This window comes from Pinus tabuliformis, chromosome 5_1 (assembly GCF_031772625.1).
Source record: "Pinus tabuliformis cultivar Carrire ecotype Pingquan chromosome 5_1, CPIR1, whole genome shotgun sequence".
Taxonomy (NCBI): Eukaryota; Viridiplantae; Streptophyta; class Pinopsida; order Pinales; family Pinaceae; genus Pinus; species Pinus tabuliformis.
Window position 1 is genome coordinate 546,245,357 of NC_142305.1, and position 16,326 is coordinate 546,261,682.

Genomic DNA, 16,326 nt, shown 5'->3' on the forward strand with positions numbered 1-16,326 from the left:
CCTTAATGTAAGGCTCATAATGATGCCTATCCACCTTCTTTTTCTTATGCCACTATTCTCCAACATTTGTTATGCCTGTTGCCACTGAGATAGTTTCGAGTGTCAATGTGAAGGTGACCTCGGCCAAGATAGACTGACCTCCATGTAGGTGAAGCACAAAAAAATGGGCAAACTCATGATGAACTCTAACATTTTCCACCCTTTGACAAAATTCAAAACATGCTAGGTTCTGGAAACATGACATAGCAAAAGGGCATGCCTGCAACTCAGTGAGGGTGTTTGGCTCATCCCTAACATGTTTGCCACTGCTATGATGTCTCCTGGGAGCCTGTTCTCCTGAAGCTATATCACTATGAGTTTCCACCTCATACTCTGATGAACCCTCAGATGCCATGACTGCTCTTTATGTACTGTGCTTGGACTACCCTTTGATGATGGTGACGTTGGGTGTTGCTTGTGATATCTGCCACCAAGGGGAACAATGAAACAAGGGAGTATTAGGAGGGGAATAATGTAATGGGAATAGGGGTTATAGGGAGAATTTTGGTTAGGGATTTGTAGGGATTTTGGGTATTTTGATAGGTTAGGGTTTGGGGTTTTAATTGAGAAATAGGAGGAGGGGAAAGGGAATATGAGTTTGGTAGTATTAGGGTAGTGATAATAGGAAAAATGGCATAAGGGAATAAGGAACAGGGGTAGGGTAGGGAAAATAAAACCTTGGCAGCAACAACACAATGTCACAACCCTAGCAAGATGGTTTCTTGGTGTCTTTTTGTGGTTGCTTTAAGAGTTTTGCTTCATTTCAATCATGGGCATAAAAACCAACATATCTTTATCCAATTTGATGAACAAGTGAGTTTGAGAGCCTACCTTGCAATTAGAGGGGCTTCACCAAAGATTTGAGGAAGTTTTGGCACGTTCTGGGCGCTTTGTCCCTGTGCGCCGCACGCAAAGCCCAGTGCACCACGCTGGTTAGAGATTAACACTGCGGGAGGGCTCTGTGTGCGTCGCGCCCTGTGTGTGCACCGCGCGCCTGCCTATGTGCGCCGCGCACCCTGAAACTTCCTCCAACTCTTCCAAATCGCGCGATTTCACACTCCATGACCTTGCAATGCTTGTCTAAGCTCTTTGATTGCACAATGACTTGGATTTATGATGGAAACTTGTGTATATAGGCTTGGAGGTCATGCTTTAAATTTGATTTTTCAAAAAACCCGCCTTTCTAATGTCCTGTTTGACACTTTTTCACTGACTTTAATACAACCCTCATTTTCACTTTTTCTCTGAATTTTGGCTCAAATGATGAAATTTTCGACACTTTTTGCGGGGATTGCATGACAGAGCATTTGGCCATGGAAACCATGACTACACCTGTATAAATCAACTGAAGACTCTTTTTGAAAATTTTGTCATCAATAGCACTGTTTGACTTTTCTTCAAAACAGAGTTTTGAGGAATAGATGAAGTTTATCAATATGATGATGAAACTCTACGGATCATTACTTTGCAAGGTCATCACTTTGGCTTGCATGGCTTTACTGGACATATTAAAGACCAAATTGTTTAATTCTTAGACCAAATGACCAAAAATGACCTTTGTCCGTTGAAGGACCAGACCTTGACTATCATGGACTTTGGTGATTATTGACACAAGACCTAAGCCAGCAGGAGCCAGACATGAGGGGAGATGACTAGCATGACCTTCTCCATCAGATCATGACATGCCCCTAGTGGAATGCAGCTGAATGAATGGAGCATGACACCTAAAAATGAAATGCATAAAGAGTTTTGATCTCTGACGGAGGACTGACCAGACCGACTCTAACAACTATGATCCTACTTTTTAATGTATTCTGGTTTTAACACATACATACTATATCCTTGGTAATGTCACAGTTTGGATTGGATAGTAACTTGCTAGAGTTGAAGCCCGAAGAGAAGGCCCTAAGCTTCAGAAGTGTCACTGTCATACATACAATAAGCAACAAGCAGAAGAAGATTTCACAGTTCAGTCAAAATCATTCAGAGGCCATCTGACCTACTGTTCTTGACTTTCCACCAGGAAAAGCCATCCCCAAGTGGAGCCAGTGTTATGCTCCTATACAAATAGGTGTCATTTTTCATGATTGACTTGATGAGCTATGAATATGTTCATACCTTTACTTGTTTCAAAGGTTTTCCATATTGTCAGAAAATCAAAAAATTTAAAAAATGTAAAGAGGGTATACCCTAAAAGAAAAATCAAAGGGTGAAAAAATAAAATGGTCAAAAAAGTGAAAGAAAATGAACCCCACCAAAAGAAAGACCAAGGAAAGTGTGCAAGTCTAAATGCCACTACTTTTTACTCTTATGTAATAAACAAATTGTGTGAAACTTGTAGCTTATGCCACAATTGATGAACAGTTAAACAGTTTAAGCTTGACTAGTTAATATTTTCAATTTCATGTTTTAGAGATAGAGAATAAAATCTGACCAAATTGTTTAATCTTGGCAGATAAGTAGATAGGTAGAGTGAATAAAAGAAGTTCAACAGTTTAATCTGAGCCCTTTGATGTAATAAAGTTAGAGTTAGATAGATATCTATATGTAAAAGAAAAAAAAAAGTGTGTTAAAGGTTTGTCAGTCCAAGTGCACCCTAATAAAGAAGAAAAAATGTCAGGCTAAAGTAGGTAGGGTAGGTAGATGATGTTGCATAATTACTTGGGATGGATAATGTCTCTCAATGTGTTAATTTTCACTTTTATCACAAGTGCAAGGCAGATGTTACACTTGATGCAGTTCAAGCAAGACAAGGTCAAATATTTAACTTCCCTTCTCATTTTTCCCTGAATATTTCATTAATTCCCCCTAAGTATTAAGGTCTTTGAAAATTACAGGGGCTCAGAGCTTTTCTATGACTTATGGAGGGATCGGACCCTCGACCCAATAATTTAAAAAGCCTAAATACTTAAAATCATCCTTCATTCACTCTCATAAGTCTTTTCCTAAGTAAAATCCTATTTTACTTGGGAAAAATAAACAATATCACATAAAACCCCTTTTTCACTCAAGCCTAAGTTAAATACTTATTCTAATGTTTTACTTAGCGCTTATTTACATTTTATGTCATACTAAATTCTAATCTATGTTATATAAATCCTGTAATATTTTACCCTTTCCTGTATTAGTTAACTATATAATAAAACCCCCAAATTGTTATATACCCCGCCCCTGGTTAGTTATAACCATAAATACATTTAAAAAGGATTAATGAATTAATCTATAATTCATTAAGAGCCTAATCCTCCACGCTCCACTAATATGGATTAATTAACCCTCATGGTTAATTAAGAACCTCCCCGACCTATTACAATCACCCCAATATGATTAATTAGTTGTTAATTATATTAGGCCCACCGCAATTAAAACTCCTCCGTATCACTCGCCCGTCCACCACTCAATCCTGTCTCCATCATCCAAAGGTTGTCATTGATATCGCGCCCCCCTTGGTGACCGTGTGTTAACATGCGATAACTAGGCGGTTTTCATCTTGTACCTCCGCCACACGTCATGCGATCAATGGGATCGCTGGCTCCGGCTGAAACACGCCCCTCTCCAAAAGCGGTGCGATCACATACCATTTGTCGGCCTCCATATATGACAAAACATCTATTCCTGCCTATGTCATTCACCCGAATAATTAACTCCCGCCACCTTTTGACTTTGTTAATAAAACCAACAAAGTTTCGTTTTCTCTATTATTCTGTACTTTGACCGTGCTCCCATGCAAACAATGTCCAAGTCGATTGTCCAAGCTTCCAATCGCCACCCTACCAAGAGAATTGCAACCGATGTAGCCAGAACCTACTAGCCACCATCAGCACCTGCCATTACTCTGTTCATTCCTTAAATATAGGTATTTAGCCAATTTCTGCCGAAACCCTGCAAGTTTAGTTTTACAGCATAAAATCCATAGAAAATTGGAAAATTCCTTGCGAATTTAGTCTTTATTTTGCCAATATAGATTCCCAGACCAGTTAATTTGCCCATTTTTCACCAAAAACCCAAAATTCTTTTCTGAATACATAAGAACTGGAAATGGAAACCCCTGTGGCTCTGTTTGTTACACACATCAATACCCCTCATAAAGACTTAGACTATTTGCCTCTTGCAGATAAAGATTTTCAGATAAGGGACTTATCTAGTGTCAAAAACCACTTGAAAGCTTTTTTCCAAGTCAGAAACCAATACCTAAATGGCTTAGATATCCTAGGACTATGGGAATCAAACCTTCCTAGGTCTTTCCTCCCCTCAGTCCATGTTTTGCCTGATCTGATTCATCAATGCCAGACAAACTATGACCCTAACCTCAGAGCTGTTATGTCCCCAAGTCAAACAGTCCTTTTCCCCATAACAGCTGCATCCATTAATGAAATGTTACAATTTTCCCCTGAGCAAGCTCTCACTCCTCATTCTATGGGATACTTACTTGAGAAATCTTCCCAATTGTCTCAATCAGAATGAACTCGCATCTGTCAGATGTTCATGGAGCCTAAACATCGGCCTAAAGGCCCACCTCCATATCTCCACACTTTCCTCACAGACATAGGAAAACTCATTGTTGATATGATAGCCTTAATCATGGGATTCAACTCCGGTGAGTATGTTGATGATGTAACCATAGTGTTGTTGTCAATTTTTACTCCTGGACAACCCCCTACTATTAAATATGATTTTGCATCCTATATTGCCAACAAAATTCACGACCAATTCCTAAGAATGGACAATGAAGGAGTCTTTAAATACACCACTTTTATTTATCATCTTATGTTGTATTATCAGCGAGAGAACTTCCCTTTCCCTGTGAGGAAACTTGACAATAAAGGCAATCTATGGTCTGTTACCTTTTGGAATCCCATGTTCCATGCATTTTATGAGTCCCCTTTGATCCGGATTTAAATAGAACGCAACAAATTATAGAGATAACCATATACACAAAGATGCAGCGGAAATAATACTTCATTTCATTAATGGAAAATACTAAAATATGCTTATAAACAGAAATGGAAATAAACCAGCTAGGGCGATGGTAGCTTATCTCTGAGAAGAGATGTGGTGGCTACATGCCTCTGAACTGTGTTACAATGAGGCTCGAAGGCCTATTTATTGTTGAGAAACAATGGAAGACCCTTCACATCCCAAAACCTAACCCTAGAAGATGAAACGCCAAATTGTGGGCCCCGTTTGGGTAAATTGGTACATCAATTTCCCGGGGTCGTAACTTTGGCATATGATCTCCGTTTGACATGTACGATAGCTCGTTAGAAAGATCTATCCGAGGACTACCACTTTGGGACGCAACATCGGTCCATGGACCCATGTTGCCCCAGATTTCCCAAAAAATGTCGTTTAGGGCCTCAAAACGGCTCTGGAAGTTCAGGACCCAAAAAACTACTAAAAATAGTAAACTGCTACAATTTAGGAAATTGAAAAAGCTGAAAGAGACAGTTGTGGGGCTCCAAATGGGATAGGTGGGTGGCCAGCAACATCCACCTAGATCATTCCTCCCCCCTTAGGAAGCAATGGTCCCATTGCATTGAGTTCCTCCATCTGCTGAACTTGTCCTGCAATCTCTGATGTGTCCAGTAATGGTGGGAAGCATGGTCGACGATGGTCCATATTGAACACTTGGTGCAGGCAAAGGAATGGAGGAATGATGTGCTCCAAAGCATTGTTCCCCACAGCCTTGGTACTACTGTAAGGACCATGTCGGAGTGGTCCGAGCTTCCAATGGGTTCTGGTAAGGCATTCTCTCTGTAGATGCAACCAGACTTTGTTGCCCACCTAAAACTTGTGTGATATCTCTGTGGGTGAGGAGAAGTTGTTCCTGTGTTCTGTCATGACCGTATCCCTTTGCTGTTGCTGCTGCTGCATGGAGGAACCCTTTGCAAGGGTCATGGATGTAGCAACGATCTTCCCCTTACTTTGGGAGTGAACCAGATAGATAAATTTCCTGGTCTGGGAGAAGATCTTGCTGCCTTTCTTAGCAGTGATCAAAGATGTGGCAGTAGGTGGGGCTACCTCCAGTATCTTGTATAATGAATTATTTAAAGAAATAATTACAACACGAGGCCTTGACTCATACATAACATGTCGCCTCCACAAGTATGGTTGGCCTAATAATACATCACAAACATCCAGAGGTGTAACATCACACAATACCTCATCTGTGAAGGGCTTGATGCTGTAGGGAAGCCAACACTGCTGGCGGACTTTGAGATCTTGTCCTTCATGAAGCCACCCGATACTATACATCTGTGCGTGTGGTGTAGTTGGTAGGCCCAACTGCTTCACAACCTCTGTTGAAATGAGGTTCTTTTGGCTGCCAATGTTGACAATGAATTACATCGGCGAACCCTTCACCCACATCTATGAGTGGAAAAGACGCTACCCTTCCTCTGGATTTTCAGGCTCATTCTTTTGGATCTTGGCGGTGGCAATAGTGGTGCTGGGATCCACATCAATGATCTACTTCCCTTTGCCATTCCCCTTGTCAGGTTCTGGCTCAAGGTCAAAACATGCATCTGCTTTGGAAGCCTTCAACTTTCCCACCAGCGACTACTTGGTCTGACACTCACTTGTGTTATGAGTGGGACTCTTGTGGAACTCACACCACTTCCCTGTGTCCTTCTTCGAGTTCGTGGTGTTGTTCTTTTCTTGCGGTTTCGACAGGTTCTCTTGGGTCACCCCGCCTTGGCTTTGTCCTTTGGGCTTCGGATTTGCAGATCCAAAGTCTCACTTCTTCTGTTTGAACTTTTGCTCGATTTTGACAGCGTATCGGTATGCTGTGCCGAGTGAGGAGATGTTTAAGAACAACATCTCTTCTTGGATGTATCTGTGTAGGCAGCCGCGGTATTTGAGTACCAGATGCAGCTCAGAATCTTTGAGACCCAACTGTGTGTGAAGGGTATGAAAAATGTTTGTGAACTCTAGCACATCTTGGTCTCGTCCCTGCCGCAGTGTGGTCCATTTGATATATTTGTCCTCATGGCTTCTGACAGGGTAGTACTGCTCCTTGATGGCATCCCGGAAGTCATTCCAAGTGGGTGCGGCTGAAAATAGTGAGCCTGTACTTTCATCCTTTTGCTCGCAGTAGGTTTCCCACCAGTCCTTGACGTCGGGGGCTACTTTGAGAAGAGCGAAAACAATCTTTTCTCGACTTGAAAATTCATGAACACAAAAATACCCATCTAGCAGATTTAACCATTTATCTATGGCATCTGTGTCTATTTGACCCTCGAAGATGGGGATTTCAAAATTAACTTGTACCTTAAACAGTGTGGCATTTCCAGAGTAGCTGTTGGAAGCCGATGCGTCGCCTCTGGGTAGCCGCTGAAGGATTTGTCCAAAGCTATCCATCATCGCATTCCTTTGTTGCGCGAGGGCTTCTTCGAGCAAGATTTTGATAGGATCTCCTGCCCCCTCGTCTTTCTTCTCATCCGCCATGGGAGGTCGTCGAGATTTTCGAGGCTGGTCTTGCAAAGGTTCGACCAGTTGAAGCCCTAACTCCTTATATCCCAACCTCGCTGGGGACATGCAAAGAAAAACAGAGAAAAAGCAGACCGCTCTGATACCACTGATCTAGATTTAAATAGGAACGCAACAAATTACAGAGATAACCATATACACAAAGATGCAGCGGAAATAATACTTCATTTCATGAATGGAAAATACTGAAATATGCTTATAAACAGAAATGGAAATAAACCAGCTAGGGCGATGGTAGCTTATCTCTGAGAAGAGATATGGTGGCTACATGCCTCTGAACTGTTCTGAACTGTGTTACAATGAGGCTTGAAGGCCTATTTATTGTTGAGAAACAATGGAAAACCCTTCACATCCCAAAACCTAACCCTAGAAGATGAAACGCCAAATTGTGGGCCCCATTTGGGTAAATTGGCACATCAATTTCCCGGGGTCGTAACTTTGGCATACTATTTCCGTTTGACCCGTACGATAGCTCATTAGAAATATCTATTCGAGTACTACCACTTTGGGAGGCAACATCGGTCCATGGACCCCAGATTTCCCAAAAAACGTCGTTTAGGGCCTCAAAACGGCTCCGAAAGTTCAGGACCCGAAAAACTGCTAAAAATAGTAAACTGCAACAATTTAGGAAATTGAAAAAGCTGAAAGAGACAGTTGTGGGGCTCCAAATGGGATAGGTGGGTGGCCACCAACATCCACCTGGATCACCCTTACTCATACAATGAGTTCATTGACCAATGTGTTCATCCAACAACCACCTTGTTGACAGGGGTTTCCCCTCCTAGAATTCGTGGTGACATCAAGAGAATCCTACAACTCTCCAAGCAATATAGAATAGGTGATTGGTACTTATACAAGAACCATACAGAGATCCAGATATATGGATGTGAGCTCTACCCTTTCAAATTACCCAGATATGTTCCAATGAGACTGTTTGCATTGGAATATTTCAAACAAATGATACATACAGACCAGGTTCATTTTTGCAAAGCCAAAAAGAAATCTCAACTCAAAATAAAAAATCAGTTAGGCCCTTATGTTTGCAATGATAGGGAAGCATGGAGAGAAGCAGAGAAAATTGTAGAAGATCATCTTAAGTTGAGCAAATTTTTTGGTTGGAGGCCATATGACCCTAATGGTTTTTGTGATAGGAGAATGAAAAACAGGTTATCACCATATATTCACTATAGGATTCCAAAAATTGAACAATATGAAAATATGGATGAATGGAGGGAAGGGACCTTAGTTGAACATGATAGTGAACAGGTCAATATTGAGAATGTTATGAGAGATCTTGAGAAAATGCTTGACCTGGATGCTTTTGGGCAGTTACCATTTGAGTTATGTCAAAGATCAGGAGTTGGTGCCTCTAGTGTTGGACCCTCTCAACAACCTTCACAGGAAACAAGCACACCAACCACAGAAACATTAAAGGGAAAGGAATTAGAGACCAGTTTTAAAACCACAGAACATTCTACAATGTCCAAGCAGCCTGAAACTTCCAATGAATAGGCTCAAATACATACTCCTCCGATTCAGATCAATATGGGAGAGCCTCTAGTTCTGTAAACTCCTCTAAATGAGGAAAGAAACAAAAAGAGAGATAGGGAAATAGCTACCCCTGCCAGTGAACCTTCAAGACAGCTTGGAACAAAGAGACAAAGACTAAATCCCCTTTCAGGGGAGGAATTTTCTGAAGAAACTACAGATAGTCAGTAGGAAGAAGGAATGGAAAGTAAACAAACTTTCCGAGCAGGAGGAACATCCACCAGCTCATAGAGACAGGAGCTAGAAAGGTAGCAAAGTGCAGAGATATCGTCTTTCAGGTCACCAGGGACTGATGCTTCAAACATCAAGAAGATATTTACAGAAATAAAGGCCTGGAATGATCCATTGAGGTTGCAGGTTTATAACTAATATTTGAAGATGGCTCCTACAAATCAACAGAGATTGATGTCAGCCTATGACATCAAATAAGGAAAAATGATAATGAGTTATTTCAAGCCAAAGGTGTTGCAGCCTAAATCAACAATAGATTATCTCATAACAAATTTTGAAGTCACGGCAAAGGATATTCATCCTTTGGATCAGATTGAGTTGCATAAACAAACTGGAGAAATGATTTACTCAACCTTGACTGGTAAGGTAATGATGGCCCACAGGTTGCAAAATTCTTTGGATAATACTACTGCTCAACTACATTTGAAGAAGGCCTCCTATCATGCCAAAGATAATAGAATAAAGTCTTTGGAAGAAATAATTATTGGCTTGGGGGCCATGATCCAAAAGATGCAAAGGCTACAAAAGCCTTGATCAAAAAGAAAGATGAAGATATTGCTGCCGTAAGGAAACAACTAAAACTGCCACCTTCAAGGCATTCACAGACTAATGAGGTTATAAAGAAAAAATCTGAAGAAGAGCTAATGGATTTGCTCTTAAAGATTAACGAAAGACTGAATGATACTAAACAAGCACCTGAAAAGGCACTGAAGGACAAGAAAGGAGAGTCAACCTCTTAGCCTCCTACTGTGATACCAGTAGTCTCAACTGCAGTTCCATCAACTCTTGAAGCAGCATTGGTACCAAATATTCCAATAGTCACAGTAGAGGCAGTTACAAGTACAACAACAACGGGAACAACAGGATTAGCACAGGGAAACATTGCTAATTTGAGCATAGAGGAGCTAATCAAATAAATGGAGGACCTAAAACTACAAGTTTCAGAACTAAATAAGGTAAAAGAGAAATATACCAATTTAGAGCAAAGGTATGATCTCTCGAAAATAAGTGTTGGATAAAAGTCAAGAGAGATCAAAGTGTTAGAAAAAAAAGTCAAATCCTTAGAAAAATACCTTACATTTAACAAGCCTCTAACCGAAATCAAGAGAATTCTTTGGAACAATGTTATGAAACCAACTCAAGAAAAGATAGAAAAGATAGATCAACGCCTTATAATTCATCCTCTTCGAGGGGGCAACCTCCTTTACATTACATAAATGAACAATTCTTGGATGATACAAATGAAAAGACCTCCTTTCTATATATAGGAGTCTAAGGGGTCATAACATAATCAGAGCCGACATAACAATAATAATGTAATGGCACAATAATAACAACAGTGGGCTTCTATGGGGCACAATAGTAACAATATGGGCACTACATGGGTACATCAATATAATAAGTGGGTTATACTAATAACAATAAGGGGTTACACTAGTAGTATAGGGTCCTAACATGCCCCTCTCCTTTAAAAAGCGTTGTCCTCAACGCTTGAGTAGTTCTTGATGCTTCTGTATAAAATTATTGTCTTCCCATGTGGAATATTCAACGGGTAAGTTCTTCCACTTGATGAGATACTCTGAAATTGATTGATTTCATAGCTGTCGGGTTCTTGTTTCTGTGACTGCTCCAGGTTCCAATATGATTTTTCCTTCCTCTTTAATTTCTGGCAATATTGTTTGAATTGGGATCTTTTGCAACTTTTGAATAAGTGGCCATACTTCTTCGTCCTTCTTCCATTCATCCCTTGCTTTGTTTATCCAATCTGGTTGGATAATATAAATAGCACAAAACAATGCTTCCACATCCTCATCCTTGAAGAGTCTTCCCATTCGATAAGGTCACCATTTTTTAAGTGCCTGTTGTTTTGTTTGATTTTGAACCGAAGTGGCGTTATTCTTTAAAAGTTGGAGAACTTGTTGTTGATGCTCGATGTGATATTTCACTGCTTGAACCTTTTTCTTCTTGATATGTCCTTCTATCTCTAGAGTTTGAGGAGTGGTAATTTCTTCCAATCCTTTACAAGATATGGTCGGATTTATTTCTTGATGCTCGATGTGATCTTTCACTTCTTGAACATTTTTCTTCTTTATATGTCCTTCTATCTTGATAGTTTGAGGAGTGGTAATTTCGAAGAATGAATTACAAGATATGGTTGGATTCATTTCTTCTTTCTCGATGTGATCTTTCACTTCTTGCACCTTTTTCTTCTTGATATGTCCTTCTATCTTGAGAGTTTGAGGACTGGTAATTCTTTCCAATGCTTTACAAGATATGGTCTGATTCATTTCTTCTTTCTCTGGGGTGGGGTCCTGGCGTATATCTTCTTCTTTTGTTGTTTATTGATCCTTTTCTTCCTCCTCTTCATATTCTATGTAAAATAATTTCTTCTCAGCACACTTATGACCTTTAGTGCATTTGCTATCACAATTGTAACAAAGCCCTTTTTCTCTTTTTTCTTCCATTGTTGTGGTGTAACCCTTGTAGGTTGTGGAAGGCTAGGAGAAACAACACTTCCATCTTTATAGTTGTGAGGGGTACACTTCCTGGTTTCCATAATTTTTCTTTCCACTATGTCACAAAGCCTTTTTACTCTTTCCAATTGTTGTGGTGTTGCTCTGAAGAAGGTGTTTCTCTTTGTATCCTCATAATGTGCTATCATTTCCTCCGTGAAAATTGACCACGTAACAAGTTGTTTACGAGAACAAAGGCCTTTGTACCATAAAAATTGATCTGGTTCTAAACATGAAGATGCAATACATACCTTTTGTAATAGTTGTACACCATGTATATCAAAATATTGCTCATCTGAAGTATCCAATTTACCGGATCCTTGCCATCAAACTTCCTCATCTTGCTTTTTCTTGATTTTAGGAGCTCTACCTTGAAACTAATGTAACTCTGTACTTTCGGATCTTTAAGTTCTGAAATTGTGACCTGTAGTAGCCTTCTGTGTCCTCTTTCCAATGCTGCCAGCATGATCCAAATTGGATTCTCTAAGAAAGCATTATGCACAATCTCTCAAGATGACCTAATTATAGACTAGTTCAGTAGAGTGAACTTGTACAATGTGCCACGAGTCACTGTTTCAACCTTTGGATCTGAAAAATGCATACAAGAAACTACAGTCCATCCTATTTCTGTACCTTTTTACAAAATTTCAATCTAATCCCCAGAGAGAAAGTTATGATGATTTTTCCCAGGTCACCTGTTTTGAATGTAATTCAGGAGTCTGGAAAAAGACCAAATTCCTCAGATCATATCTCCGCAAATATCCCGCACAAATCTCTGAAATTCTGACCCAAGGTTCAGCGCAATTTCTTCTCAAATGGGTTTTTTTTGTGACTTCTCAAACGTCACAGAACAAAAGTTATAGCGAAAATTCCACGATGACCTGTTTGGAGCAGCAAAACCCTAGAATCCAGAGCTCTGATACCAAATGTTATGAAACCAACTCAAGAAAAGATAGAAAAGATAGATCAACGCCTTAGAATTCAGCCTCTTCGAGGGGGAAACCTCCTTTACATTACATAAATGAACAATTCTTGGATGATACAAATGAAAAGACCTCCTTTCTATATATAGGAGTCTAAGGGGTCATAACATAATCAGAGCCGACATAACAATAATAATGTAATGGCACAATAATAACAACAGTGGGCTTCTATGGGGCACAATAGTAACAATATGGGCACTACATGGGTACATCAATATAATAAGTGGGTTATACTAATAACAATAAGGGGTTACACTAGTAGTATAGGGTCCTAACAAACAACATCACTCAATCAATAAATGATGCTTGGTCATCAATTTAAATAATTTTTGAGCAAATTGATTTAGTGAAACTAGCTCAGGAAAAAATTCAGAAGACAAGGGTAGAACTAGGAAATATGCCAGAGGAAGCCAACAGGCTCATACAGTTTTTGAATACCAGGAATAAGTACCAGCTTGAAGAACTGGGCATTCAAGATAGAATAGGTACAATTTTGGAAATCAAAAGAGTCTTTACTAAAAGAACACTAATGCAGAACATAGAAAAAACGTGCCATGACATGCAGGAAGAAACTAATGCCTTCATGAAGAGATTTAACATTTTGCAGAGTAAGGGGTTGCCAAGTCCTTTAGTTATTAACGATAAGCTAATGAGGCATATAGACTATGTGGAAAAATTGGATCAGTATGCAGGCAACCAAGCAGGTTCATCGACAAGTGCATCAGGAACCAAAGCATTGCCTACAGGCAGAGTTCTCTATGACAATCCGGAGAACTTGTTTTATGTTGAGCATGAGATAAAGCACTTATTCCCAATTTAGCCTACCTTTTTCAGGTACACAGAAACTGATGAGACCCTGAGGAAACTTCAGAAACACAGATTGCCATAACCAAAATGGTGGGAAGACATATTGGAAATTTTGTAAAATTATCCTTGGTAAAATGTAAACTTTGGTTATTTACTGCAGTAAGTAATGGTAAAGAAGATGAACAGAGATCAAACAGGTTAAAGTGTATCAGAACAGGTAAAGAGTATCAGTCAAAACAGGGCAGCCAGCACAGAGTTACCAAAGAAGATAGCAACAAGCTAAATCATAGGGCCTGCCTCCAGTACATTTAGTGAGAATAGGAACAACAAAACATCAGTTTACCTTTTCTCCTATCTTCAACACCATTCGTCTCTATTTTCTTGTAACTTATTCATAGTCATCTTAGAATATATCTCACTCTGTTATGAGATATTTTTTGTAAAATTTTTGTATAAATACTCCCTAAATTGGAGTATTGACGGTGGATTCTTGGACATTGCTGTAATACTAATTTTTTGGAATAAAGTGATGTTGGACCAACTTTTGTATGGCTTGCTGGATAAAGAATTGATGCAAAGGACTTTCCACAGATTTCTTGAATCAAACACTGGATCAATAAGTCCTCTATACCTTATGTTATAAATTTTTCCTTGTTTATTATATCATTTATGTTTCATATCTAAATGATAAACGAAAAAGAGTAATTTGGAATATGCTTGAATGCACTATGTTTTTAATCGTTATTATTCTCTATGTTTTCTTCTAAATTAGGATAACCAGTGAAATCTTAATTGCTCCTGTTTTCTAGTTCGTTCATTTTGATTATTTAGTAAAGAATACTCAACTGCTCTTTATTAGTAATCATTCAAGTTCCTTTCAAATAGGTTGAAGGATTCTTAACTGCTCTTCACCCGATTTGAGACCATTCCATCTATCCCAAGTCTTTATTTGTTCCCTGTTTGACCATATTTCCCTATGAAACCATCCTTGTTAAAAAACCAAATCCAGTTAAGCCATCTTCTTTGACTCCATTAGCCGAATGGCCTAAACTATTTAGTTCTACCCCTCTGCTATTGAATCTCACCACCCAAACTCAAACAAACTCCTAAACTTCACAACTAGCCTAATATCTTTCAAAACCAAGCTAAATCATAAAGAGAGAGCCCTCTCTAAGTACAGATTGGCTAGATTCTCTATTTAAAAGTTGGTTTGTGGTTACCTCGGAGCCCTTTCCTCTTCCCAACAACTTCAAGGAAAATCTGAGTGATAACACCATCAAAGCATAGAGATCTATAACCATAAACAACGTAGAATCAGATGTACATTAACCATATAAATGCATACACAAATACAAGATTAAGAAATATACAAGTATATGGAGGACAACTCAAATAGCTTTATTGATAGAAGTAGTAGAAGAGAGGATTACAACCCAGCTGTCTCATCCAGCATCATCCTCCCAGCATGAAAGCCCTCTTCACCTCATGAAAAGCTAGATCACCCAACAATACAATGTCTCAAAGAGAAACCAATAGCACTTCCTTCCAAATTACAAAATTCCAGCCTCTGGATCTCTAGGATGAGGGATCCATATATAGATATTTGCATGGGGGTGAGCTAGCTTCTGGGATTTTGATTAGTGTCATTTCATTGATATTTCTTGTTTCCACTTGGAGATTTCATGATCTCTTACTCATCCCTGGGCGAATTTAGAGAGGCAGTTGTCATATGAGTAGTTTCTAGAAGAGTCTTTGGGTTTCCACATAGCAAGCTACCTTTGCCATTTGTATGCTCTCGCTCATTGCACCCTACAGAAGGGATATTGAGTATGAATCACACCCTTTGTGTGTAGCAGGTGAGATGCATCACACCCTTAGCATGGAGCAGCCTATATGGTCCAGTTTTGACCAGTTCTGAGCAGATTTTCAGGGAGAACTTCTGGGAAATGACGTAATCAGCTAACCTTGATCCTTTAGGGTATGAAACAACACTTTTAGGGGTTTGAGAGCCCTTGGTTTATGGACATATGTGATTGGGGTTGCAGTGCCAAAATATGTCTATAACACCAAGGAAGAAGAAGAAGAAGAATAAGAAGAAGAAGAACCCTTTCCTACTAAACCAATGGCTGAAAATAGAAATGGCAGAGGGAATATAGAGAGAGTTGAGGGAGCCCTCCCCATCAGGGAAACCAACGGGGACATTAAGATGAGAAATATGAGCCCCTCTTCCCTACCTCATTTCCATGGCTTGACCACAGAAAACCCCAACACTTTCCTATTTGAGTTTGCTTTTATATGCCGAACCTATGGCTATACATATGATGAGGAAAAGTTAAAACTATTTCCTTCTACCCTCAAGGATGCAGGATTGTGCTGGTTCATGGGTTTACCTTGGGATACCATCACAACTTGGGCTCAGATGTAACAAGTCTTTAACAATAAGTATCGAGAATTCTGTCGGTGAAAGGATACTAAAGAGGAAATTTCTAGGATGACCATAGGCAATGATGAATCCCTAGAGGATTACGAAGAAATATTCTGACTTAGTTACAAAAGGGCTAGGTACACACTTGACCCTAAGTCACTAAAGCTGGTCCTGCGTAGGGGAGTAAGGGAAGATCTTCTGGATACCCTAGACTTGTTAGCAGGAGGAGATATCTACCAATTACCCTATGAGGATATGAAGACTATCTTTAGAAATCATTCTAGGGTAGCTA